General features: G+C 35.0%; 1 protein-coding gene across 1 annotated transcript in view; it reads right to left on the reverse strand.

Annotated features, from left to right (window-relative positions):
- Positions 1–25,548, reverse strand: part of LOC127855248 (Ca(2+)/calmodulin-responsive adenylate cyclase-like) — a 92,427-nt gene extending 66,879 nt beyond the window's left edge. Inside the window, exons 1-2 of the mRNA XM_052390673.1 lie at positions 25,408–25,548; positions 7,677–8,509 (exon numbers count right to left, since the gene is read on the reverse strand). The gene's annotated coding sequence lies outside the window, so the exon portion shown is untranslated. The remainder of the gene's footprint in view (positions 1–7,676; positions 8,510–25,407) is intronic.
- Between the last annotated feature and the right edge of the window lie 1,483 nt (positions 25,549–27,031).

A 27,031-nucleotide genomic window follows, 5' to 3' on the forward strand; every position in this document is an offset into this window, starting at 1 on the left:
CCATAGTATCATGTGCAACAAGAATCTTAATACTGCCTCTATGCATTGCTCTACCGTATATTAAGCCAATATAACTGCACATAAATAAGAAACTAGTGCTTGTTGGGATATTTCTACAACGCGAATGAATACACTATTATGACAAATTATGCTTCTCCAGCAATTCTTGACGGAAAATCCATATCGTTTTATTATACTTGCAAGTAATAAATATAACCCATGCACGATGTAGATAACATCCGAAAGATTAGCAATATGTTACTATGGCATGCTTTATCGAAGATGGTGACGGTTATTGCAAATTGGAAAAAAATTGGCCAGTTCACAGGTATAAAACTAATTGCCACATATCCGTAGTAAGTTATAGATTTAAAAAATTATTTTAAATCGGAATTCCTAATGCATTTTTGTGTTATTGACAAGGAATATTATAAAGGCGGTAAAGTTGTAGACATTTGTCTACGGCTCCTAGTAATTTTATAAATTAATTGTGTTTGCAAAGTGAAACCCCAGGCAATAACAGAGTCTGAGAGTAAACAGTAACTTCAGTATTTTTTTCAAAAACGAATACATGACTTAAACTGAAATTAAACTAGAAAAAAGTCTCAATAAGATTTTCTAGAAAAATCAACAAAAATAATGGTTTAAGCAATCGAAATATTTTTTTTGCTTACAGTCAAAACTTATTTCGTGTACAAAAGACATGCACTATTGAGGAACCCCCACTATTCTGAACATATTTGTTTATACGTCACATAGACACAATTTTTGTGACACAACAAAACGAGTAAACGTGTCGGTATTTGCCAAAACTTTGTCTCTGTAAGTATCATCTTAGTTAACAACCTTTTATAAATGGTACCATGATAATATGATAATTTATCTTTCCTCTTTCATATTCATCTTTCATATTCATTTAGTGGGTTAATATTTTAAGAAATAAAAATGTTGACATCTTATATTATCGCTTTAAAAACATGCATGTAGTTTCATCTTTTCCTGTGTAAGTTCTTACGTCCCTTTATACGATAATGGGTGCGTTTAAAGTAGCAGGGTTAACTATTTGTAACGTGAGACCCGAGTGTAAATCGTTAATAATTTGGTTATTACTGCTTTCATCAGCTGTTTTAAGCCGGTACCAAGCCGCTGATGTCTTCACATCTCCGTTTGTAGCATTCGAATACATGCATATACTATAACACATCCCGATGTTGAATCATCAGAAAGAATTATTGATTCCAAAGGAAATAATTATCTTCTTTTAACAATCGACAAGTTATAATTAATTCGCGCTCTGTGCAAACTTAGCTTAATGCATGTGCGTAAAATGTCCTCCCAGTTCAGCATGTGCAGTCCTCATAGGCTTATCAGGGGTCGACCAATTCCGCTTTTATGGTAACTTTCGTTTAACCCTTTCAGTGCGGGAACCGAATTTTGAAGGCCTGTGCAAACAGTTTGGACCCAGATGAGACGCCACAGAACGTGGCGTCTCATCAGGATCCAAACTGTTTGCTGTTCTGATAGTATTCTTTGAAAAAATCGAAGAAAATGCTAATTTTAGAAATTAAGCAGACGACATTTTAGCAGAAGACAAATTTCCCAGCATGCAAAGGGTTAAAGGAAGTATCTTCTTAGCGAAACTCCAGTTTTGGCGGAAAGTGTCGCCCCTTTGTAGCCTGTGCGAACAGGCCAACATGGTACGATAGTGGCGCACATACATTTTGCCGTGTTTTCCCATGGCGAGGTTAATAGTAACTCTTGATATAATTACCATAATTTGTGAATTTATTAAAAATTTATGTAGGCAATTTCGATCTAATGACAGCGTCTGATATTGACGAATTGTATAATTTCCAGAAAGTACGTAGTAATCATTTTGTTGTATATTTTCCATTTGTTATTCAGACGTTGTAATTTCCAGTAAGTGCGTTGTAATCATTTTGTTGTAGATTGTCCATTTATTATTCAGTCATTAACAACAGATGTTATTTATGCTCGATTTACCGAAACTATAATTAGAATAATTTAAAATAATGATTTAAACTGTGGAGATGATAATATTCTATTTTCTCAGACACGCTGCACTTGACCCTTAAAGCGATAGTTTCATCATGTTTAGGTTGGAAAAATATATAATAATTTAAAACGGAATTAGGGGAAAATAGAAAAACTGTTTGGTTGATTAACACAATTTATCTGATGAGTATATATAGTCACTCAGGAAAGTGATTGCTTTAAGTGTTATTGAATGTGATATGGTTGTGTTAAAGAGTTTGCCAACCTCGAAGACAAAAAGCGTCTTGCAAATAGCGAAAAAAATTTAGATCGCAGCCATTATACCAATTTCGAACTTTATAATTACTATACGCGTTCTTAATATTGAAATGTTAATAATACCATTATACAAAATATTATCTATATCTCTTATGGACAAAGCATGTTGAAGGGATCTTTTCACGGTTTGGTAAATTGACAAAATTGAAAAAGTTGTTTCAGATTCGCAAATTTTCGTTTTAGTTATGATATTTGTGAGGAAACAGTATTACTGAACATTTACCATGGTCTAATATAGCCAATATATGCATCTTTTGACGATTTAAAAACCTAAATATTATAAAGCGTTGCAACGCGAAACGATTGAATGAATTGGAGAGTTTTGTTGCTGTCGTAAAATTTTGTGAAACGACGACGATTGCTCATATAATGCATAAAACACTACAACTAAGTATGCTTGGCAGAATAGCCGAGAGGGCTATTGCCTTTTTACTCCAATTTACTTCAGAACTCCGGGGGTCACTGGTTCGAGTCCAGCTGCGGCTACTTTTTTTCCTTTTTTAAATTTTATTTTTGATTTTTTACTGGGGCTCTTAAGATCCAATGTTTATATTTATCAATATAAAGCATTTAATGACTTATTTCAAAACATGCCAAAAACTGTGAAAACGCCCCTTCAAAATAGGCCTATATCTGTTATATCGGGAAGTGTTTTTTTGGCGGAACCGTTTTAATGATGGAACATATTGTCAATTAGCATTGCAACCTCAGACATCAGTTCGCAGAATTATTTTAGGCCGTGGACTCATCTCTCTTTCCATAAATCCTTCCCGGTTGACCCACCTATTAATCATCCAATTAGACAACGCGTCCTGGTTCAAACCACACAAAGAACTCGATACGGACATGATAAGCATGCTGCTTTCGACTCAATCAAGCCCATATAAATATTGAAATAAGATTCACAGAAACACAGAAATATCAGAAAGCATATAACGATGGCGAATCAACATCAATTTTATAGTTTAGGTAGCATGTTTTACAAAGGGTCAGAGTGGATGTACACATTTAAATACGGACAAGTAGCTTTGTCGTAAAGCAATTAATCGCAAGTGTATCTCTATTTGACCTAGTCGTAAATGCGACATACTTATAAACTAGAGGTCGAACGTTTGAGCCTTTTCTTCAGGATAAACCCCGAGGTTGAGGACTTGTATGACGTATCGAAGTCGCGCAGCGATTTCAGTGTGGTTTTGGTATGTTTTTCAGCAATGCTTTGCAGAAAGACAACGTATATAAACTTGGGGTCCACATTACTGCATCTCCGTTTCCCATTGTTAACCCTTTCAGTGCTGGAACCGAATTTTGAAGACCTTTGTAAACAGTTTGGATCCAGATGCGACGCCACAGAACGTGGCGTCTCATCAGGATACAAAATGTTTGCTAGTCTGATAATATTCTTTGAAAAAACTCGAAGAAAATGCTAATTTTAGAAATTCAGCAGATGTAATTTTAGCAGACAACTTTCCCAGGGTGCAAAGGGTTAAATGTCGTATGCATGTATGTATACGGGCATAATTTTCATATAGCATGAGATTTAATGTTATATATCCCAATCGGGATAAACTAATACTGTGTTATATTGTACCTCACATATATATCTGTCATCTGTATCTATGTAACCGGTTTCAGTCCGTAAATGCAGATTCAGGTCATCAAGAATATACCGGTTACTAGTTTTCTTTATATAAGCGCGCGCACTAAATTTGGACCGCGTGTGCGAACTATTGACGCATTAACTCTCCTCGCGACGCAATATTTATTGTACCTCTCAAGTACCTTTCGGTGGCTATGATACTTGTATAATCTTTTTTAAACAACTAACAATGCACTTGTCACATTAACAACAATAGGGTAGTGTTGACCTTGGTCGCTCACCTATGTAGTTTAATGTTAAGTAAGGCATGCTAACGTTGTTTTGTATGAAGAAATGGGTTGTTGTTTCGACAGATATATAAATATATGCACCAAAAGTAGTTTTATGTTGTTTGAAATAGACATTTGTAACCGATTGCGGCAAAGCTTTATTTAAGACTAGAGTATTAACACAGTTTTACTAAAGCCATATAAAGACAAGGGCTGTTTGTAACGCATGCATGCCCCCCATATGGGCTGTCAGTTGTAGTGGCAGCCGTTGTGTGAATACGTTTTTTGTCACTGTGACCTTGACCTTTGACCTAGTGACATGAAAAACAATAGGGGTCATCTGCCAGTCATGATCAATGTTCCTATGAAGTTAATTGATCCTAGGCGTAAGCATTCTTAAGTAATCATCCGGAAACCATTTTACTGTTTCGAGTCACTTTGACCTTGACCTTTGACCTAGTGACCTGAAAATCAATAGGGGTCATCTGCGAGTCATGATCAATGTACCCATGAAGTTTAATGATCCTAGGCGTAAGCATTCTTGAGTTATCATCCAGAAACCATTATACTATTTCGAGTCACTGTGACCTTGACTTTTGACATAGTGACCTGAAAATCAATAGGAGTCATCTGCCAGTCATGATCAATCTACCTATGAAGATTCATGATCCTAGGCGTATGCGTTCTTGAGTTATCATCCGAAAACCATTTTACTATTTCGGGTCACCGTGACCTTGACCTTTGACCTAGTGACCTCAAAATCAATAGGGGTCATCTGCGAGTCATGATCAATCTACCTATGAAGTTTCATGATCCTAGGCGTATGCGTTCTTGAGTTATCATCCGGAAACCATTTTACTATTTCGGGTCACCGTGACCTTGACCTTTGACCTAGTGACCACAAAATCAACAGAGGTCATCTGCAAGTCATGATCAATCTACCCATGAAGTTTCATGATCCTAGGCGTATGCGTTCTTGAGTTATCATTCAAAAACCATTTTACTATTTCTGGTCACCGTGACCTTGACCTTTGACCTAGTGACCTCAAAATCAATAGGGGTCATCTGCGAGTCATGATCAATGTACCTATGAAGTTTCATGATCCTAGGCCCAAGCGTTCTTGAGTTATCGTCTGACAACCACCCGGTGGACGGACCGACAGACCGACAGACCGACCGACAGACCGACCGACAGACCGACCGACCGACAGACCGACATGAGCAAAGCAATATACCCCCTCTTCTTCGAAGGGGGGCATACTAATGTTATGATTACGTTTCATGAAGATTTGACAATAAATGTGGCCTCTAGAGTGTTAAAAAGGTTTAACTATAGTCATATATGAGAACTGCCACGCCCTCTGGCGCCTATGTTTTTCAACCAACCGGAACAATTTTAGAACTCGTCTAATATAACATTAAGACACATGATCGGGAAGATTGGGCAATAAATGTGGCTTCTAGAGTTTTAACAAGGTAAATGTTGACGAAACACGACGGACAAATTGCGATCATAATGCTAATCATGAGCATGCTGTGCTCAGGTTAGCTAAAAATGGCATTTCCATGATTCACAAACAAGATTGCCCAAATATATAAGAAAATATATTTACACATTTAACAGAAATTAAGGTAAGAATTTAAATGAGCCGTTCTCTGTGAAAAGGGGGTTTAAAGCATTTGCGTAAAGTACCGTCCCAAATAAGCCGTCGATTTTTGCCAAGAGACTTTCTTTAAACGAAAAATACCATCAAAGCGGAGAGTGTCGTCCCTAATTAGACTGCACATGCTTATCTGGCACTGCACTTTGCGCACATGCATTAATCCCCCTTTTCACATAGCACGGCACAAATGTATTCTATAACGACACGCACTGAGTTTTTTACACTTGTTTATGTCTATTGTATATCGCTAGGACTCGAAGCAGGGGTTTGCTTATGCATTGAATTCTATCCATGAAAATACATTGCAATATCCAAATAAATACCAAAACGAAACCACGAGAAATATAACAATACCGAACATGTATCCTATATGATCGCTTTGCAAGATGAAATCCACACCAACAAAACGATAAAAACTTATGAAACAAAATAACACAAAATGCTGTTTATGAACAAGCAGCTCAGCTATCCATGTAAGTAAAGTCAGAATTAGCTGACTAAGAGGCGTTAAACATGCAATTTATCAAACTATCATGTCTAATTAATAACATTTATTTGTGAACTCGATGCTCCATTAAGTGCGACATTGCGTGAAGGATAAGACACCTCAATTAATTTTCGAAATGAATCCGCATAAAATTCGACAGTAAAAACGCAAGACAAAACTTGAAACAAATGCAAATCATTTATGTTTTATGTATGTTTTATAACAAGTCGTTGTCCATCTTTTAGACCGACAATTCAAAATGTACTCTAATATTACATCTAAACAGTGATGATAAGGGGATGTAAGTCAATGTGGTTTTCTTGTCTTGGGCAAATGAACGACTACGTTAACGATATATTTATAAAAGTACAACACTCCGCGAATCCACTAAATTTATAAATAATGCTATGCATTTGGTGTCTGCACCAAAGTACAATCCAATCCAGTATACTAAATTAAAATAACGAAACTTAAGAACACAATACGGCGGCTTAGTCAGACGTATTGAACGCCGAAATGGGAATTACACATTTTTTATTGCAATTACAGTATTTTTACATCTCTAGTGTAGTTAATTCGTACATTAATAGCCTCTGCATCTGGGTAAAGCATTAATTCGCATGGACCTGAACTTTCTACACCTGTTGATGAATTTAGAGGCTTGTTCAGCCGAAATCTATGGGCAGAATAAAACACCTCAAATAAATGAGTAATCCTTACTCCAAACTAAACATTATTTTATATTAATCACATTCCGTTTATAAAGGTTAAACATCATAATCAGCATCATCAGTATCATCCTCATCATCGACAGCATCAACATCATTAACAACAACACTATCATCGTCAACATCAACTTCATCACCATCCTCATCATCATCATAATCATCAACATCAACATCAATAAGAAGATTTTTCGCATCAAAAAGTGTTTAATACAAATACATATATTAAATTTCGCGTGAGGTTGTAATCGAATTAATAATTATGTATAACACTCTTTGCAACTGTATTAATTAAACTAAACCTAACGTATAGTATGAATGTTTACTCCGACTGCTTCATGTTCTCTCACAAACATTTATCATTTATTGAAATTACAACATCTGATCTTATTTCGACTACTTGTCTGACACTTACCACTAGTGTAAACATGCACACTATCAAAACACATGTACGTAGATATCCAAATAATGGAATCAAACCATGCTGTGTTAAAAACAACAGACATAAATATCAGCATTCCAGCAACACTTAACGCTTTAATCGTAAGACACAAAGAAAACGCAAACCTGCCGAAAATACATAACCTGTGTAGACCTTACCTTTGCTGAATCACCAAGCCTCTACCTTATCTTTTCTCCGAGAGTGGTAGAAGATATTCCGAGCGCGAACAAGATACACGTTTCTTTTTTTATTAACCTTTACAACTTTCCTCAACATTATATCAACCACGTTTCTTCACATATAACATGATCTCTTGGATAGGTATGCACGAGTATAACTACACGGTCTACGTATTATGAAGGTACTCTTCACGTCAACTTTAATTGTGATTGTTCTCGTTATCAACGCGGATGGTATACGTTCACATGATTACATAGGACACATACACCGTATTCGTTCATAGCCTAATCAGCTTCCTTGCTAACATACTCGCTCACACATACTGCCCCAACTGCGAGCACTCACGGCGTCTGTTTCAACTGTTTCGCAAGCCCGATAAATTATGACACCAATCGACACCGACAAATCCGTAACTATCCTGGTCCTCTCGGGAATCACATACAAAATGTATATCGCGTTTATTCTCTTTAGCAATGTGTGTATTAGGACTTTCTTTAACACCTATTAATATTGTATGCCGGTTTCTTTCAATACTATAACTCCAAGAAAATTACATAAACCGGCGAAACATGATTTTCCGTTGCAATTTACTTGAAGTACTTAGCTCCGAAAATCCCTTCAGTTTTTCCAATAATGCTCCACGCCTACCATCCTATTCGTAGCTCATAGAATGCGAACACCTGCATAAACTGGCGAGCGAAATACAGATGTTCAGTGTTCGGATAGATGATCCGCATGGAGCCGATGAAACTGGTCCATGGTTATAATATTTCCAGTTGACCGCTATGATCTCTCACTCGGCATTTAATGTCTGGAAATAGAAAGAAGAAAACACCATGTTCGACGTTGAAGGTACTGTCTTATACAGTAACATTTTGACATGTTCGATTTTTTAACTTGTACTTTTAATTATGCACACACACACATATATATATATATGGTAAAATATAACTTAAAACATACAATCAACAGTTAAACGTATCCCCTCTCTTCTGAATTATAAGCATGACCTTTTTTTTGTAAATAACGCTCTAACGAAATTAAGTAGTTCGGTGCGCCAGCTATGTACTTGATCTCTTAAATAAGCTCTATTATATTTTTCGGGACAACCATAAATCTGCAGAAGACAAACCAGCGTCATTGCAAAGAGCATTGCACTTTCGGAAAAAAAAACACATAAAAAATATCATGGGGAAACTGGAGTATAAATGGCATTCTTGCATGCTGGGCAAAATATTAAGTCCAACCGTTTTAGGTTGAAGTTCTAGTGCCCCGTGCCGAAACATATTAGTTCTTTCGGGAGCCGCCGCTATGTTTAACACTCTTTATGCTATCCTGTGATATTCATGTATTTAAATTTATTTTCGCGCCTTTTTGCACGTTAAGTCTACGTCACACAATAATGTAGTTGTTTGATTTCGAAATAGAGTAAAATAGTAAAATATCTTTTTTTTTAACATGTCTCGTAAATTGCGATCAATTTGAATGTATTGATAGCGTCATTTTTTTAATCATGAATACAATGAAAGTAACAGAAAAGTACGACGGTCTCAACGCGTGGATTATCATCACGTTTACATTATCAGTTTCCCGCAAAAGTATGTGAAAATGACGACGATAAATGCCGTATGAAATAGCTCAAGCATTTATCAGTAATATGATTGGAACAAATTTCCATTTTAAGCGGGCCTCTGATGCTCAATCAATTCGTACAGATCAGTCGATATCCTTTCACATAGCGCCCTGTCTCAGCATGTTACGTTCTAGAGGCACACATTAATCGTTACTTCGAGCTAACAGTGGATAGATCTCGGGACTTACCGTTGATCATTTTTTACAAAGTCCGATTCTTTACGAAAACGCGCTTGTCTGTATTTCACATTGTCACATGGCCGCCTCGATACCCTAAGAAACTTATTTTGGAAATATGCGATGATTAGTGGAGGATTATAGTGATGATGCGGACAAGATGTCGACCCCGTTGTCATGTATGCCATTCATATTGAAGGCGTTAAAAATGGCATGTTAGTTAGCCTCGACCTTTCAGCACGGCGAACAAAACACCTATTGACTGGATGAACAAGTGATGCGCCTTCTTTTAAATTGCCCTACGAATGAACTTTATTAAGACAAAGCTGTGAGGTGACCGTTTTGGAACATTGACCTTTCAATGAGCTCTCGGCATTTGGCCCTGAGGAACATGTATGTACATATGTCTTGTGCAAGAAATGCCGTCTCGTCGTGGTGTTAATGGTGTTTGTAAGTTATAATAATATCACCAGATTAATGATGAAGGTTTTGTTTCTGATGAGTTTTTTTCGTGTATGCTTTCTGTTTGTATAGTGTTTTCTTTTAATTAGTGTCACACTATTAGTATAGGTGAGTAAAAGGACGGTATACTGTGCACACGTCTGGAAGATGGTCTGTAAATGTCCACAGAACAGGATCATAGCACTCCTTGACCTGTCTCCACGCTTAGAACTTTTTGGTAACGTACCTGAACATCGCCCGATGAATAACGGCGTTAGAGTCCAGATAATATACATTATACTAAATCTGATCTCTGACCTATCACTGTGTATTTGACCGTTGGGCTATTGTCACGAGTCGTATACGCGACATGCTATACGATAGGATTTTTTTTTTAAGATGTCATGATAAATTTGACACGGTCGTTCGCACGCACATACACTGAACCGCCTTTGTGACACTGATCAAACTTGCCGCAAGATGGCTCGACATTAATAATAACAGGAAACGTAACTTTATAGCTAAAGCAATGACCTTATGATAGGATCAACAAAATTCGATTTGAGTAAATACGATTCATTATTACTATAACAGGGGTAAGACGCTTGAAAAAAGGCGTAAAATGGGACATGTCTGCATCTATAGGGACGTAGCATTTCTCATAAACATCAACATTCATCATTCAACCAGCGAAATTTCAAGATAATCAAACAGACATACTCAAAATGTCGCCCACTTCTCTCTCCCATCCCCCTTACGTATAATGAAAGTAAGTGATATATTACAATTGTTCAACGTTACATTTCATAAATGGGAAAATAATGCAATTCATAGCGACATAATGCATAAAATGTCATTAAAAGCACATGTACCTTGCATATGTTTTAATACAAAGTATTTTAATATTATTCGCACCACTTTACTCACAAAATAAAAAGAACGTTTTTAGAAATTGTATGAAGGAGCATATCATTACGAGATGACATTTATGCCTTCATTTTGCATCTTGTTTTTGTCTTGGTATTTACTCTTGTTATTGAGTCTAAATAAAACTGCCTTTATTAATTTTACATATTTTAATTATTAACTCATGTATGCCTAACGTCTAGAATAAAGCCCTGGGCAAACAGCGTAGACCCAGATGAGACGCCGCATGATGCGGCGTCTAATCTGGGTCTGCGCTGTTTGCTTAAAGGAATTTCTGTAAGAAATATTCTATATATATATTAGACATCCCTAATTTTGAAAATAAATTGATCCAATTTAGAAGGATGGGAGAGTCCACTAGGCATAAATGGGTTAAATGTACACTCAGCATTTATAATGCCTAAACCCATATATTAGTTTCGTAATATACGATACAGTTAGTTTCATTAATTGTATTGAAAGATTACTATTTGGTAAAACAGCATTTCATTAAAATAATATAAATGTAATAAGATATTAAAATAATATTCATGAAATTAGATAATATATTTTTAATTTCGCATGAAAACGCTCAACGCACATCCTATTATGTATTATGCCATGTTTAATACATACATTTAACGAACTACTCTTGATGAGTATGCAACGTGGAAAGTCTATTCTTGTTAGCGAAAATCCCTCATATCTTACCAACTATCCAAAATTAATCGTGCATTAAAAATTGTCAATTTAAATTGCTATTGAAAAAAAACGTATGGAACTTTTTTAGACCATATACGTGTACAATACAACGCATACGTTCGACACAACCAAATATCATCTAGAAAGATAAACACCATGTGTCCTATTCTCTGCACACCATTATTTTAATTATTTTCCATAATTATATAGTGGAAGAAAACAACCCATTTTCTCCACCAAGATGTCCGAATCAAAATATACGATTATTCCCACAACGAGACGAAACACTCTGCAGTGGGTGTATTTACCAGCCTGTAAGTCGACATTGGCTTGTCTAATGTTTATCCAATCTCCACGCAGAGTTGTCGTTCCTTGCTCTCACATTCAACTCTGCGAAATGCTCAGCTTGCCATTTTGTCTATAAAATAGGTAAAACCGAACAAACGCATTCAATGTATATTTGATTGGATATTTAAGATCGCATGCATTAAAATTAGAAATATGACTTTTAAATGTACGATAAATTGTGCAAAATCTTGCGAGTTTTAATGCCACTCTTTGGAACTAATTTATTGCCCATTTACGCAGATGGAATCATTCCACGCACTTCACAAATGTAAATAATTGAACATATTTTTTTTAAGTGACTTTAGGAATTGCTTCGACGTGTGTATGCATGTTGGTTTCTTAACATAAAAAACCATATCAATTTTATAATAATGAATTAAATTGATATAAGATATCATGGTATGAGATGGTTTTCTTTAATGCAGTGAATGCAATGTAACCGTCGTGCAAGAGATTTTTAAATATTCTGTAACCTCAATGATGAATGCTTGGAATGATCATGACATAAATGAGACGCTTTCATAACAATAGTCCGTTCTGAGCCCAACACAGAGGTGAATGTAATGTAACCGTCGTGCAAGAGATTGATGTTTATCATTGAAATCTGTACATATTGGCTGCTTTGAGGGAAAACGGGGCGAAATGCATGTCAAATAAGATAAGCATGTGCACACTGATTAGCCTGTGCAATGCGCACAAGCTAATCAAGGACGACAACAGCGAACAACTTCATTGCCTTCAGCGCTTTGATTAAGTAGTATTACTTAAATTGAAACACGCCTTGTCAACAAGATGAATGGATACCGATATAAAAAATGTCAGTGTTGTAGCGCCTGAACACATCAATTGACAAATTAACCTTGAAGTTGTTTGAAGTTTATAGCACATGATCCTAGAGAAGTTATCTCGACATTTCGACAACTTTAGTTTTGATTGCTGTTCGCATTAGTGATGTTGTTCTAATTGTTGATATTATCTTTGTTGCAGTTTATTAGGTTTATTGACTTCATAGTATAATTATGCACCTTCATAAAAATATATATGAAAGACAAAATAATATGTATAGAAAAGCAACCGATTAAACTATAAAATACGACTTTTTGAATGAAAGATCTAAAAAACGTTGTACATTTTATACCATTTATCCTAGTGATGTACATGTACGTTATTTATAAATTAGCTATGATCTTTATTTTCAGGGTCTACCAAACATCTTCAGAAGAACTCAGCTATCTTTCAAACAACAGCATACTTCCGGTTTGGAAGACGATAACTAACTCCCGTATCTATGGACCAGCTTATTTGGAGAGAATAATCGAGTAATTAGCACTGATGTTCGTGTACGCGTCCCTACGGCGAGAACGTAGGTTCTGTTACAAAAATCATTTCCATTGACGGAAATATTAATATTTTTTTATTCATTAGTAAAAGTATGCATACAAAATGTATATTCTTGTTTTATCGAATTTCAAAACAAAAGTTTACCTTTTTTCAGTATACGTTTTTTACGTTCCTCACAAACTTCTCACGTTTGTTAAAACATTAGATTTAAGTTACTTCAAGGTTTGAAAAAGTCACACTTCGAATTCCTAAGAATTTTTTGTTACAGAAAAACAAAATCCTGCAAGAAACTTAAAGTGCCCCTTTAGAAGATTTGAAAAACGACGTTGCAAAACGACGTGGAATACGGAGTCAACGCTTCCCAACAATTTCCTGACGGAGAAAATGGTAATTAATAATGTTAGGCATTGCCTTGTTATTTTTTCGGTAACATATCATGAACATATTTCCGCGTAAATCAGACTTTTGATGCTTAATCAATCCCTACAGTTGTGGCAGACTAGCCGATATCCCCACTCAAAGCGTCCTGTCTTAGCCTCTAACATCCGACTGAATTGAAGGAATCGTTATTTTGTTCACACATTTGCTCATGCTGATTATCTTTGACAATGTACGATTCTCTATGGCAACATGCTAGTATTTGTTGTACAACAGTTATTTGCATCAGAAATGATCAATAAACAAGAGGGCCTGAAAGGCCCAAAGTCGTTCACCTGAGATAAAAAGAAATGACCTGTTTTTTGCAGCCCAAGATATCAATGAAACACAATAATGTTCTAACCAAGTTTCATGAAGAATGAACAACAAATGGCCCCCTGGCGGCCATGTTTTTTTAAACAGACCTGCACCATTTTTGAACTCTTCCAAGATATGTCCAAATTTCATGAAGATAATGTGTCTTCTGGACTGTTCACATGTTTTCACTTTATAAACTGCCCCACCACCTGGTGCCCATGTTTTTCCACTTATTACGACCATTTTCAAACTCGTCCGAGACATCCACATAGCTAATGTTTTGACAAAATTCCATGATGATTAGGAAAAAAATTGACTTCTAGAGTGTTCACAAGCTTTTTTACTATATAAATATAAGGAAAAAGACCCCCCCCCCTGGTGGCCATGTTTTTTTACCGATCCAAACCATTTTCGAACTCAACTGTCGTATCCATGTGTGGTATTGCGGTCTCGTTTGCTTACGCAAGTGAACCGGTCACGGGATGGTTATGGGTTATGTTACTTTGTGAGCACTTATGTAATGCGGAAATATTTATCCGACAAACGCTTTTTTCCGGTCAGGATGACGCCGCTGATTGGTTGTAATTCATTTAAATTAAGGTATTGCCGTTTACTTAAATATAATTTTATAAACATATTATTCAACAGTAGGCTTTTTTACACTAAACAATTTAGAAATATGAAAATGTATCGATTTTATATTTCATTTCATTAATATTGTGTATCATTCATTATCGTTTTATTTTCAATTTTCTGACATCGTTTTAATACATAAAGCCTGAAAATTATTAAATCTTGATAAATGAACTCTGCAAATAAGAAAGGTAAATCTTGACTTTGAAGGTTATTCTGATTCTGATTTCTATCTCCAGAAACTTATTTTTTGAAAATTGAAATTATTTCTTTATTGTTTTCATAGAGAATCCATTTGATATGTGTTTACATACAGGGGTTTTTCTGCACTGTCTGCGCCTCCGGACAACGGAGGCATTCCCAAAGCAAACGGACCCGTTCCCAATCGAATTTTGATTACATATTTCCCAATTCCAAAAAAAAAATTCTTTCAAAATCGTAAAAAGTAAACATAATTTATATCGAAAGAGTGACTTCCCTTCATCCGCGACGTAATTAAGCCTTTAGCGACTCAGATTTTAGCAGGTGTATTTGTCGGATGCATCTGCCAACATTGACAGCGATAAGGTTCGAACTGTTCCGCATTATAAGAAGTATATAGAGCCGCACAATACACATTCTAGTCCAAATCTGTAGACGCTTATTTTCAAGCATGGCTTCCCATAACGATAAGTACTACAGCAGTGTTGCATTGGAAAAGGGATCGACATACGGCGGTGTAGATTTGTTGGCTTTGATGGTGCTAATGTAATGAGCGGTGAAGTATCAGGTAAAATGATATAGTCGTTAAATAAATTAATAATGTAGCAGTAAAATTAATGTTTTGTTAAATGTAACTGGCTTGCCTATTGTGGCTATGAGTTGAAGAATCCAATTGGAAATAATAACATTTTATTTGTATGTGTAGTCAATTTCTGTCTAATGTTATTTTAAGAAAGCAAAGAAAAATCATGCTGTGACTTGTGTGACTTACTTACCTGTTACCAGTGTTTGTTTTTGAAGACAAAATAACAAATAAAAGCATGTTTTTTTGTAAAACCACCTACTTATTTAAGCATGATAAAATTCCCAAATTGACCGTTTCATCGACTCGAAAATTCCCAAAATGGACAATTTTGTCGATAAAAATTCCCAATTTGGTCAGACTCCTTTTCCCAAAATAGGCAGAAAAACCCCTGACATATCTAAAATATGATTATATAAAGTGAATTATTATGGAATCTTGTTTTGATATGAAGTTCCCATTTAAATTACATATTTTTTTGTATATTGTTAAAACATGCATTTAATACTCCTTCTGTGAAATAAAATATATATCAAACACTTCAACTAGCGTGTATTACTGACCACTGATAGTAACATCTGGCATAGAGCACAGTGAGAGGGTAATTAAGTACCTAGGAATCATGATTCTGTAAGTCTGTGGTCATTATCAATTTGTTCAGGGCAACTCATGCTGGTTTTCTAACTGTATCAGACACTACCTGGCTAAGAAAGCTGAATGGTAAAAAGTTACACACTGCAATGATCAATATCTGAAGGAAATTTCCCAAGGATGGCTTATCAGTAATAGTTCCCATTATAGATTGATTTGCTTCAAACTGATAACAAATGTGACAAAACAATAAGTACAGATTTACACAAGAAATAAAAACTTATCCAAAAATGTCATTATCATAGAAAAAATATGCATTTTAAAGTATTTACCCTTTAAGGGTTTTGAAACCAAGCGGTCTAACAAATTCTAAAGCAGAAGTAAAAAAATAGATTGGGAAACATGACTCAGCAGGTTAAATAAGGGAGATAGATACTGCAAAATTGTGTACATGTTGTCTTTCTTTCAGCTCTCTTTTAGTTGATAGGCTTACCATAAGTAATAATGACTAAAACAGTTATGTTAATTATGAAAATTCTGTGTTACGAAAAATTAAATAATACAGTTACAATAAAACCAAACTTTACTACACAGGAAACAAATGTTCTGACCAAAGGTCATGAAGATTGGGCAACTGAATTAAATAAATAATTTTGAAGAGGTTATGAATTAATGGTGTTATTAATTTTTAAGAATCTATAGATTATTCCAAGTTTAATATGCAAAATAGGAAGGATATTAACTTAACATTGTCTTCATTGTAAGAATACATTAAAGCAGAGCTTTATGACATAACTAGAGTGTTAACAAGGTTTTACTATAGTCATATATGAATAAAACCCCGCCCCCTAGCGGCCATATTTTTCAACCAACCGACATCAACTCGTCCAAGATATGATTGGGATGAATGTTCTGACCAAGTTTCATGAAGATCGGAAATAAATGTGGCCTCTAGAGTGTTAACAAGATTTTAATATAGCCATATATAGCCATATAAGGAAAAATGCCCCGCCCCTTGGCAGCCATGTTTTTCAAGCAAAGGCTACCATTTTTGAACTCATCCAAGATATCATTGGGACAAATCATCTGAGCAAGTTTCATGAAGAGTGGACAATAAATGTGGCCTATAGAGTGTTAACAAGGTTTTACAATAGCCATATAAACAAAAATACACCGCCCCCTGGCGACCATGTTTTTCAACCCACCGGCATCATTTTCGAACTTATCCAAGATATGATTGGGATTAATCTTCTGACCAAATTTCATGAAGATTGGGCAATAAATGTGGTCTCTAGAGTGTTAACAAGATTTTACTATAGCCATTTAAGGAAAAATGCCCCGCCCCTTGGCAGCCATGTTTTTCAAGCAAACGTAACCATTTTCAAACTCATCCAAGATATCATTTAGACCAATCTTCTGACCAAATTTCATGAAGATTGGACAATAAATGTGGCCTCTAGAGAGTGAACAAGGCAAATGTTGATGTCGCACAACGGACGACGGACAAAAGGCGATCACAAAAGCTCACCATGAGCACGTTGTGCTCAGGTGAGCTAAAAAACGTGTTATGTCTAAGACATGACAGGTCGCATTCCTTTCATTTTACGAAAGCACGTTTAAATAACTATGAGAAGATAAATATAAATCAATATTGACAACAATTCTAGAGATAATACGATACAGTGATTGATACAAATATTCAAAGATAGATACAACTAGAAAGCGAATGATTAATAACATGTATATGCTCACGATAACGACTACGACTTTGATAAGTACAGTGATGATACTTTCATCACTCTAATTTAACAAATCTCTGAAGTGATCAAGTTTAAACTAATACCGAACAACTATTTGCGCCAAATGTCATTTGAGGTTAGCAAAAACATACACAATTCTTAGTAACGGTGCAGTAGCATTTTTCATGGAAATCTTAATCAATCATTCAACCAGCACAATAAGCAGATTTGGGAATACAATGTCTATATTTACTACTCCCCCAGGACCCTACGCTCTTCATAAGGGTGATCCGACTGAATAACATATCCTTTTAAATTAGCGATAGATAACAATGTTGTGATGCTGCTTGGAAAGTCTCGAAGAAAATCGAAATTCCAAGCAACATTATATATATGTTGTTGTAGAAAGAAACATGTTAACGTCGTTAGCGCTAAAGAGCACTTTTATACTTAACAAGTATGGCATGTAAATTGTTATCCTGATAAATGTACGGGTATGTTCGACAAGAAAAAAGACTGTGCTAAACAAACATAAAATCAAGGAAGTAAACACTAATGTTGAACACTGATAAATACGTTTACATTTCTGCCGATCAAATGAATCGCTTATTTGTTACATCAAACGATAGGTTTATTACGAAAGTCAAAGGGGTCTGAATAAAAGCATGTTTGATGTTTTGGAATAAAGAAAATAGTAAATTATTATATTTGGGTTTGTGCTTGTTCGTTTTACTTCTAAATAAATCGAAAACGATTATATACGTTTACACTAAAGCAAACTTTAACAAGTTCTTGACTTAAGGCATTGCAATGAAACTTCATTCAACGATAAATAAATAGCGTACAAAATTGAACATGAGCCTCTCTTGATGCATGACTAATCAGGAACGACACTGAATATGAACCTCTCTTGATGCATGACTAATCAGGAACGACACTGAACATGAGCCTCTCTTGATGCATGACTAATCAGGAACGACACTAATTGAATATGAGCCTCTCTTGATGCATGACAAATCAGGAACGACACTGAATATGAGCCTCTCTTGATGCATGACAAATCAGGAACGACACTGAATATGAGCCTCTCTTGATGCATGACTAATCAGGAACGACACTGAATATGAACCTCTCTTGATGCATGACAAATCAGGAACGACACTGAATATGAGCCTCTCTTGATGCATGACAAATCAGGAACGACACTATCCTCCTAAATTTAAAATAAACTTCGTTTAAACAATAAATACCATTAAAGCTGAACGTGCTATCCCTAATAAGCCTGTGCGACTAACACTTGACGCACATGCAAGATAGATCGACGGACAGACTAGCAGACCAACGTGGGGATTATTATTTGTGATGGTCCCTTAAATAAAAACAAAAAACTAAATCATCGCTATCAACATTTTTAATTGACACATTTTCGGATGAAACCCTGAATTACAAACAAAAACGATGAAGCCGCATTAGAGACCTTTGTGTACCAATTGAAAACAATCGGTGCATAGGAAAGTATAACTTGCACAGATCGATGATCGTGTTATCCTGGAAGATATCGAACTTTCTGAACGATAAATTGATCCAAATTTCTTTTCCAAATTATATGGTGTGTTCAAACGCAAATATTTTCTTACCAACATTCTTCGGGGTATTCGAGGAAGTCCATAATTATACGCAATTATAGTATAGTGTTCTATTGTTGCATAATGGTATTGTGTTTTCTATTTTCCAAATACCAAATAATACACTTCGTTCAAAGCAAATATTAATAACTTGGAAACAATGAATAATAAAAAAAACTGCTACAGCGTTGATGAACTGAAGGTCATATTTGCAATAAAAAATACAGAGATCATTTCGTTTTTGATTACTGAAGCTAGGGGGAGAATAAGCCGACAATAACACCGACTGGTGACAGTGGCTGGCAAGATAATGGCGGAGGTGATGGTGAATAATACTGCCATATGGTGATTATTTAGATGATAATGATTATGATAATTATAAGGATTGACAGAATGATTATTGATCGTGATGATGTTGTTGTGGATGATGATGATGATGTTGGTGGTGGTGGCGGTGATGATGACGATGATGATGATGATGATGATGATCAATTAAAAAGCTGCAATATTTTTTATAATTTACAAGTAAACTACAATCCGCCATAATCTTGTATCATAGAAAATGCATATTTTAGGTACCCTCTTAACTACAAGAGATCTTGTAACCAAGATACACTTAATCCTAATGAATGGCAAATTGAAAAGTGGTGTAAGCTAGCAGCTAACTGGTATAATACAAAAAATTACAACGCCGGATCGAAAGGTCGAACATACCACTGTACCGGAATTAAAGTGATATTATGCGCATTTTGCACTGTTAAATTGAGCTGAACAGAATTAACAGGTCAGTTAGATAAAATGTGGTAACTGACCAATTATCTGCAACTCATCTTGCTACCAGTTGTATATAAAAAATATATTATATTCGATATTTTACATGACTGTACAGTCCTCTTAGCCGAGCGGAACTGTCTTTTTATTACGATAGGAGATAGTGTTCGTGTGTCATATGAACGAATCTGCGATACAACTAAATTTAGATTCACATCGTACATACATGATCAGTTGTCAAACAAAAGAACGGTTGATAATCAAATGCATTATTTTTCTCTCTCCGTGATATTGTTTTAGTATGCTGATGCTGTATTAACAAATATAAGTGTATATGAAGTGAAAACACCAAAAATAAACAACGGTTGCGAAAGACACCTATAAACATAGCATATACTGTTAGATGCGCATAATATCACTTTACATTGAGTGTTCAAATGTGAACGCATTTAGGAGTAAAAGCACGTTGAAGTAGTACAGTGTGTTTGTTGCTGGTAATGTTGGGATTAGCATTAGAGGAGTAGGCAGTAGTTTTGTTTGTTTGTGCTGCTGTGGTTGTTGCTGTTTTTTTAGTAGTAGTAGTAGTAGTAGTGGAAGAAGTAGTAGTAGTAGTAGTAGTAGTAGTAGTAGTAGTAGTAGTAGTAGTAGTAGAAGTAGTAGTAGTAGTAGTAGTAGTAGTAGTAGTAGTAGTAGTAGTAGTAGTAGTAGTAGTAGTAGTAGTAGTAGTAGTAGTAGTAGTAGTAGTAGTAGTAGTAGTAGTAGTAGTAGTAGTAGTAGTAGTAGTAGTAGTAGTAGTAGTAGTAGTAGTAGTAGTAGTAGTAGTAGTAGTAGTAGTAGTAGTAGTAATAGTAGTAGTAGTAGAAGTAGAAGTAGTAGCAGAAGTAGTGGTAGTAGTAGTAGTAGTAGAAGTAGTAATTGTAGCAGAAGTAGTGGTAGTAGTAGTAGTACTTGTAGAAGTAATAATAATAATAATAATAATAATAATAATAATAATAATAATAGTGGTAGTGGTAGTAGTAGTAGTAGTAGTAGTAGTAGTAGTAGTAGTAGTAGTAGTAGTAGTAGTAGTAGTAGTAGTAGTAGTAGTAGTAGAAGTAGTCGTAGTAGTGTAGTAGTAGTAGTAGTAGTAGTAGTAGTAGTAGTAGTAGTAGTAGTAGTAGTAGTAGTAGTAGTAGTAGTAGTAGTAGTAGTAGTAGTAGTAGTAGTAGTAGTAGTAGTAGTAGTAGTAGTAGTAGTAGTAGTAGTAGTAGTAGTAGTAGTAGTAGTCGTAGTAGTAGTAGTAGTAGTAGTAGTAGTAGTAGTAGTAGTAGTAGTAGTAGTAGTAGTAGTAGTAGTAGTAGTAGTAGTAGTAGTAGTAGTAATAGTGGTAGCAGTAGCAGTAGTAGTTGTTGAACAATCTTTATAAGATTGATGTTATTCCGTATTCCTTTAGTGGTGTTTAACATTTAAACGGAGATGTATCGCTCATGATAAACATTGACGTTTAAGTACTAGCTCTGAATCTGAAATAAATGCGCAAAATGTAAAGATGACAGGCTTGTAAACAGCGCGTTATCACGGGTGTATGTAGTATAGCGTGGGTGATGTATGTCGACAAAAATAACACAATAACCTTGAAAAGTCATTTTGATTCAGAGAAACCAATTGTAGTTCTCTTGTTTTGCTTGGAAGGCATCTCTTATTTATTGCTATATCACCTGCCTTATCGGTGTTATTGGTGATGCAGTTTGTTTTTATATAATTCATTATTAGCTGAGTGGTCATTACAACTGAGGTGTTATTGCTCTCTGTGTCGTCTCTGTGGTTATTGTTGTTAGGTTAATTGTTGAAATTGGCTGTCTTGCATATTTCATTATTGATGTCTGTGTTTTCTTTGTTGTTGCTCTTCTAAGTTGTGTATCTTGTTATTGGTAAATGTGATGGCTATGACGTTAATTGTACCTGTGATGTCTATGCTGTTATTGGTGCATGTGAATTTATTAGTGTATGTGGTGTCTATGCTGTTGTTGTCTCTGTTATCTATGTTGTTATTGCTGTCTGCGTTGTCTTTAATGTTGTCAGTGTTATCTATGGTTTTATTGGCGCATGTATAGGTTTTGGTGTCTGTGGTGTCATTGTTGTTGTTGGTGGTGTCTGTGCTGTCTATGTCGTTTTTGCTGCCATTGTTTAAGTCTTTGTTGCTGTCAGTGTTGTTTATTTCGTTATTGTTGTCAGTGTTGTCTATGTTGTTATTGTTGTCAGTGTTGTCAATTTCGTTATTGTTGTCAGTTTGGTCTTTTTCGTTATTGCTCGCAGTGTTGTCATTTTCGTCTTTGTTGTCAGTGTTGTTTACGTCGTTATTGTTGTCAGTGTTGTCTATTTCGTTATTGCTAACAGTGTTGTATATTTCGTTATTGCTGTCAGTGTTGTCTATTTCGTTATTGTTGTCAGTGTTGTCTATTTCGTTATTGTTGTCAGTGTTGTCTTTTTTCGTTATTGCTCGCAGTATTGTCTATTTCGTTATTGCTGTCAGTGCTGTCTATGGTGTTATTGCTGTCAGTGTTGTCTATTTTGTTATTGCTCGCAATGTTGTCTATTTCGTTACTGTAGTCAGTATCGTCTATTTCGTATTTGTTGTCAGTGTTGTCTATTTCGTTTTGCTCGCAGTGTTGTCTATTTCGTTATTGTTGTCAGTGTTGTATATGGTGTTATTGCTATCAGTGTTGTCTATTTCGTTATTGCTGTCAGTGTTGTCTAAGTCGTTATTGCGATCAGTGTTGTCTATTTCGTTTTTGCTGCCAGTGTTGTCTTTTTCGTTATTGCTTGCAGTGTTGTCAATTTCGTTATTGCTGTCAGTGTTGCCTATGGTGTTATTGCTGTCAGTGTTGTCTATGGTGTTATTGTCTATGGTGTTATTGCTGTCTGTGTTGTCTATGGTGTTATTGCTCTCAGTGTTGTCTATGGTGTTATTTCTGTATGTGTGGTCTATGGTGTTATTGCTGTCTGCGGTGTTTATGGTGTTTTTGCTGTCTGTGTTGTCTATGTTGTTATTGCTGTCAGTGTTGCCTATGGTGTTATTGCTGTCTTGTTGTGTATGGTGTTTTTGCTATCTGTGTTGTTTTTGGTGTTATTGCTGTCTGTGTTGTCTATGGAATTATTGCTATCTGTGTTGTGTATGGTGTTATTGCTGTCTGTGTTTTCTATGGTGTTATTGCTGTCTGTGGTTTCCATGTCATTTTCGGTTGTCTATGTTGTCAATTGTGTAATTGTTGGCTGTGTTGTCCATTGTGTTATTTGTTTCTGTGTTGCCCACGTGTTTATTGTTATCTGTTTATTAATGTTGGTTTTTTGGTGTTTGGTCTGTCTGTGTTGATTCAATTAGCTGTTTTGTATTTTGTCTTTTTATTGTTGTATGTGCTGTTCATGTTGTTGGTAGTGTTTTGTGTTGTCAATGTGATTATTGTATCTGTGTCTGTGCTGTCTTTGAGTTTGCGTATTACGCTTATATCATGTACGTGCGCAATTTCAAATAAATAATTTAATTACTACAATATTCACTTAACGAGAATGGTACGATATGACGTTTCGAAACACAATTAAAATGCTTGATACATTCCCACTGCCACAATAACTAATAAAATACGCGAAGGAGTTGCAAGCTGTATGATTTGTGTTTAATGAGAACATTTACAGAAGCATACACGTTGAAACTTAGTGAAAACAAGTAATACTTAAAATATAGTTTTCTGCTAATATGCCAAATAAAAAATCACTTATAACGTTTACTGTTAAAAAGCATGCAATAAGATATCGATACATGTGTTGTTTGCATGTTGTCCGTTTTTACTTCAAGATATTTACAAAGAAATCACAATCACTTACATAATTTGCAATTAATATGGCTGATTTATTTATAAGCTATGTGTGAGGCGTGGTGTGCATGTCACCGATTCAAACAACTAATACATTATTTCAAACAAAAGACAACACCAAGGCGGTGACCCCAGTTTTATTTATGCTTGTGTTTTGAGATTGTTTAGAGCTTGTAGATGTTCTTTGTCTAATTGGACAATATGTCATTTGCCACAGATAACACGAATTTCCCGCCGATAGTTCGAGGTCTTAAAGTGATGTTAGGGCATTTTTCCCTGTTGAATTGAGCTGAAAAGAATTAACAGGTCAAAAGAGTAAGTTAAAATGTGGCTACTGACCAATTATCTGCAACACATCTTGCTACCAGTTGTTTATAAAATTATATTTTATATTCGATATTTTACGTGACTCACCCAGTCCTGAAAGCCGTAAGGATCCGTAAAACAAAATTGTGTCTTTGTGTCGTATAAACGAATCTGCACTAAAACTAAATTAAGGTTCACATTGTACATGTGTGATCAGTTGTCAAACGAAAGCACGGTTGATATTCAAATGCATTATTTTTCTCTTTCCGGGATATTGTTTTAGTTTGTTGATGCTGCATTAACAAATATAAGTGTATCTGAAGTGAAAACACCAAAATTAAACAACTGTTGCGATAGACACAGTTATACTGTTAGATGCCCATAATATCACTTTAATCGTTACCTTGGTTGTACTTTCTCTTGTTTTTATGTATAACCACGTATTGAATATAAAAAAATTAACACCTTCAATAAAACCGAACATACAGAAATATTGCTCAATAATTGCTTAAAATAATAGCTAAAATAATTAACAGCATCCACAATATTCCTTTTCGCACATGTTTAAAGGGGCCTTTTCACAGATTTTGGCATTTTTTTAACTTATTCATTAAATGCTTTATATTGATAAATGTAAACATTGGATCGTAAAAGCTCCAGTAAAAAATCAAGAAAAAAATTAAAAAAAGGAAAAGAACATTGTCCGAAGCAGGTTTCGAACCTGTGACCCCCGGAGTCCTGCCAGAGTCCTGAAGTAAAAACGCTTTAACCTACTGAACTATTCCGCCGAGTACACATACTTGACGTATTTTATACCTTATATAAGCAATCTTCGTAGTTTCACAAAATTTAACGACAAAAACAGAACTCTCCAAATTATTCAATCGTTTCGCGTTGCAACGCTTTATAATTTTTAGGTTTTAAAATCGTCAAAAGATGCATATAATGGCTATATTAGAGCATGGTTAATGTTCAGTAGTACTGTTTCCTCAAACATATCATAACTAAAACGAAAACTTACGAATCTGAAACAACTTTTTTCAATTTTGTCAATTTACCAAAGCGTGAAAAGATCCCTTTAAATGCGAACAAGCATGGATGCATCATTAAACAATTACTATACATACCAGTTTTAAGCAGTATCCTATTGCAAATGCATACACTCAATGAACGCGAGACAATAATTGCCTTCAAAGAATAACTCAAATTCATGTGAGTCTCCACATTCAGAAACAAAACCATCGCAAACTTGTATAGTCTAGTTAAATCTCTACCACTACAACGGAAGATAAGAATATTCAATTTTATGGTAATCGAGGTATTTCGCTGTTGCCCCAGTGTAAGGTATGTTTATAGTGTTAAACGTAAATCGCCCGGTGATAAATTTTACCTCAAGTTTACATGCCTGACGATTTTCTTCCGCTGCTTAACGGAAAATATCGAGACGTTCCGATATTTAAACTCGGCACGTTTAAGCAATCGTGATACATCGGCTATCTCGGATTCCTCCGTAAGATAGGCCTCGTGGCTAACGGTCGCCATATTGCCTTGTATTACTACTTTACTACCCAAAAGGTTGTCAGTCTATTGTTATGAGGCTGTATACGATGCGCGTTGAACTAGCGCCAAACTTTTTACCGAAACTTTGATATTAATAGCACTATTAACGTTCATTTGTGTTGCATTTTGACCTATTATCCAAGTGATTTACTTTTCCATTATTATTTAATCACCCTATCATCCAATTTTTAAGATGAAATTACGGTGTTTACAAAACCAACCAAACCGAAAGTGAAACTGGATGCATTACGTTTCGCGATGTAAACATTAAATATTTGTTCAGTTTGAGGAAGCGAATCGATAATAGACGTTGGAATATGTATGCAATACAGACTATCATTGCCGATTGTAATACTGGCTAAAAAATACCTTTTATGACAGGTCATGTATAGAACGTTAATCAAAAAGTGACCATAAATCACTACAAATGTCTGGGTTGTTCATTAATATAATTAATGCACGTTTCTGATCTAATTGCCTGTATCTAGTTGTAATTACCATGATATTGATAAAATTAAAACGTTTTTTTTCTTCATAAATTAACATTACGTGTTTTATTTTTATCATTTAGGGAATATATAATTGTATCATTATCATCATTAAATATTCTGAAGATCTAAATTATCATGATTACTTTAAAGTAGAATTTTTAAATTTTACTCATTATTTTTAATGAATTTGCACATTTGCTTGATTCAAAATAAAATGTATTAATAAGGGTTTCAGTTGTTAGTTTTAACCCATTTTTAGTATGATTAAATTTAAAGTACTAACTACGTACATGTATGTGAAATGCTCTTGAGTTCGTTTCCTGGGCCTAGAACCAGTACTTGGGTGTCTCTTGGAGATTTCTTAAGAATGCTCCCACACTGGGGATCACACCAGTGACCTCCAGAGCATTATACAATTGAGGATGCATCAAGATTAAAAAATGGTACATGTATAAATTAATAAAGAATCAATAACAATCAGAAACTGTGCATTTTTTTCAGTATTGTGTGAAAGGATTTGAAGTAATTATGTGTTTTTGAAATATGATTTATGTGAATTTTAATAAATATATAAAATTTAGTGATTTTCTCAGACAAAACTGTTTATTACATACTAAAGTATTCAGAATGTATTATTGTAATATTCATTCAAATTTTTTAGTACAAAAAGCACTTTTCCCTGGCATTTGTATTTATAGTA

Source organism: Dreissena polymorpha, chromosome 13 (assembly GCF_020536995.1).
Source record: "Dreissena polymorpha isolate Duluth1 chromosome 13, UMN_Dpol_1.0, whole genome shotgun sequence".
Classification (NCBI taxonomy): domain Eukaryota; kingdom Metazoa; phylum Mollusca; class Bivalvia; order Myida; family Dreissenidae; genus Dreissena; species Dreissena polymorpha.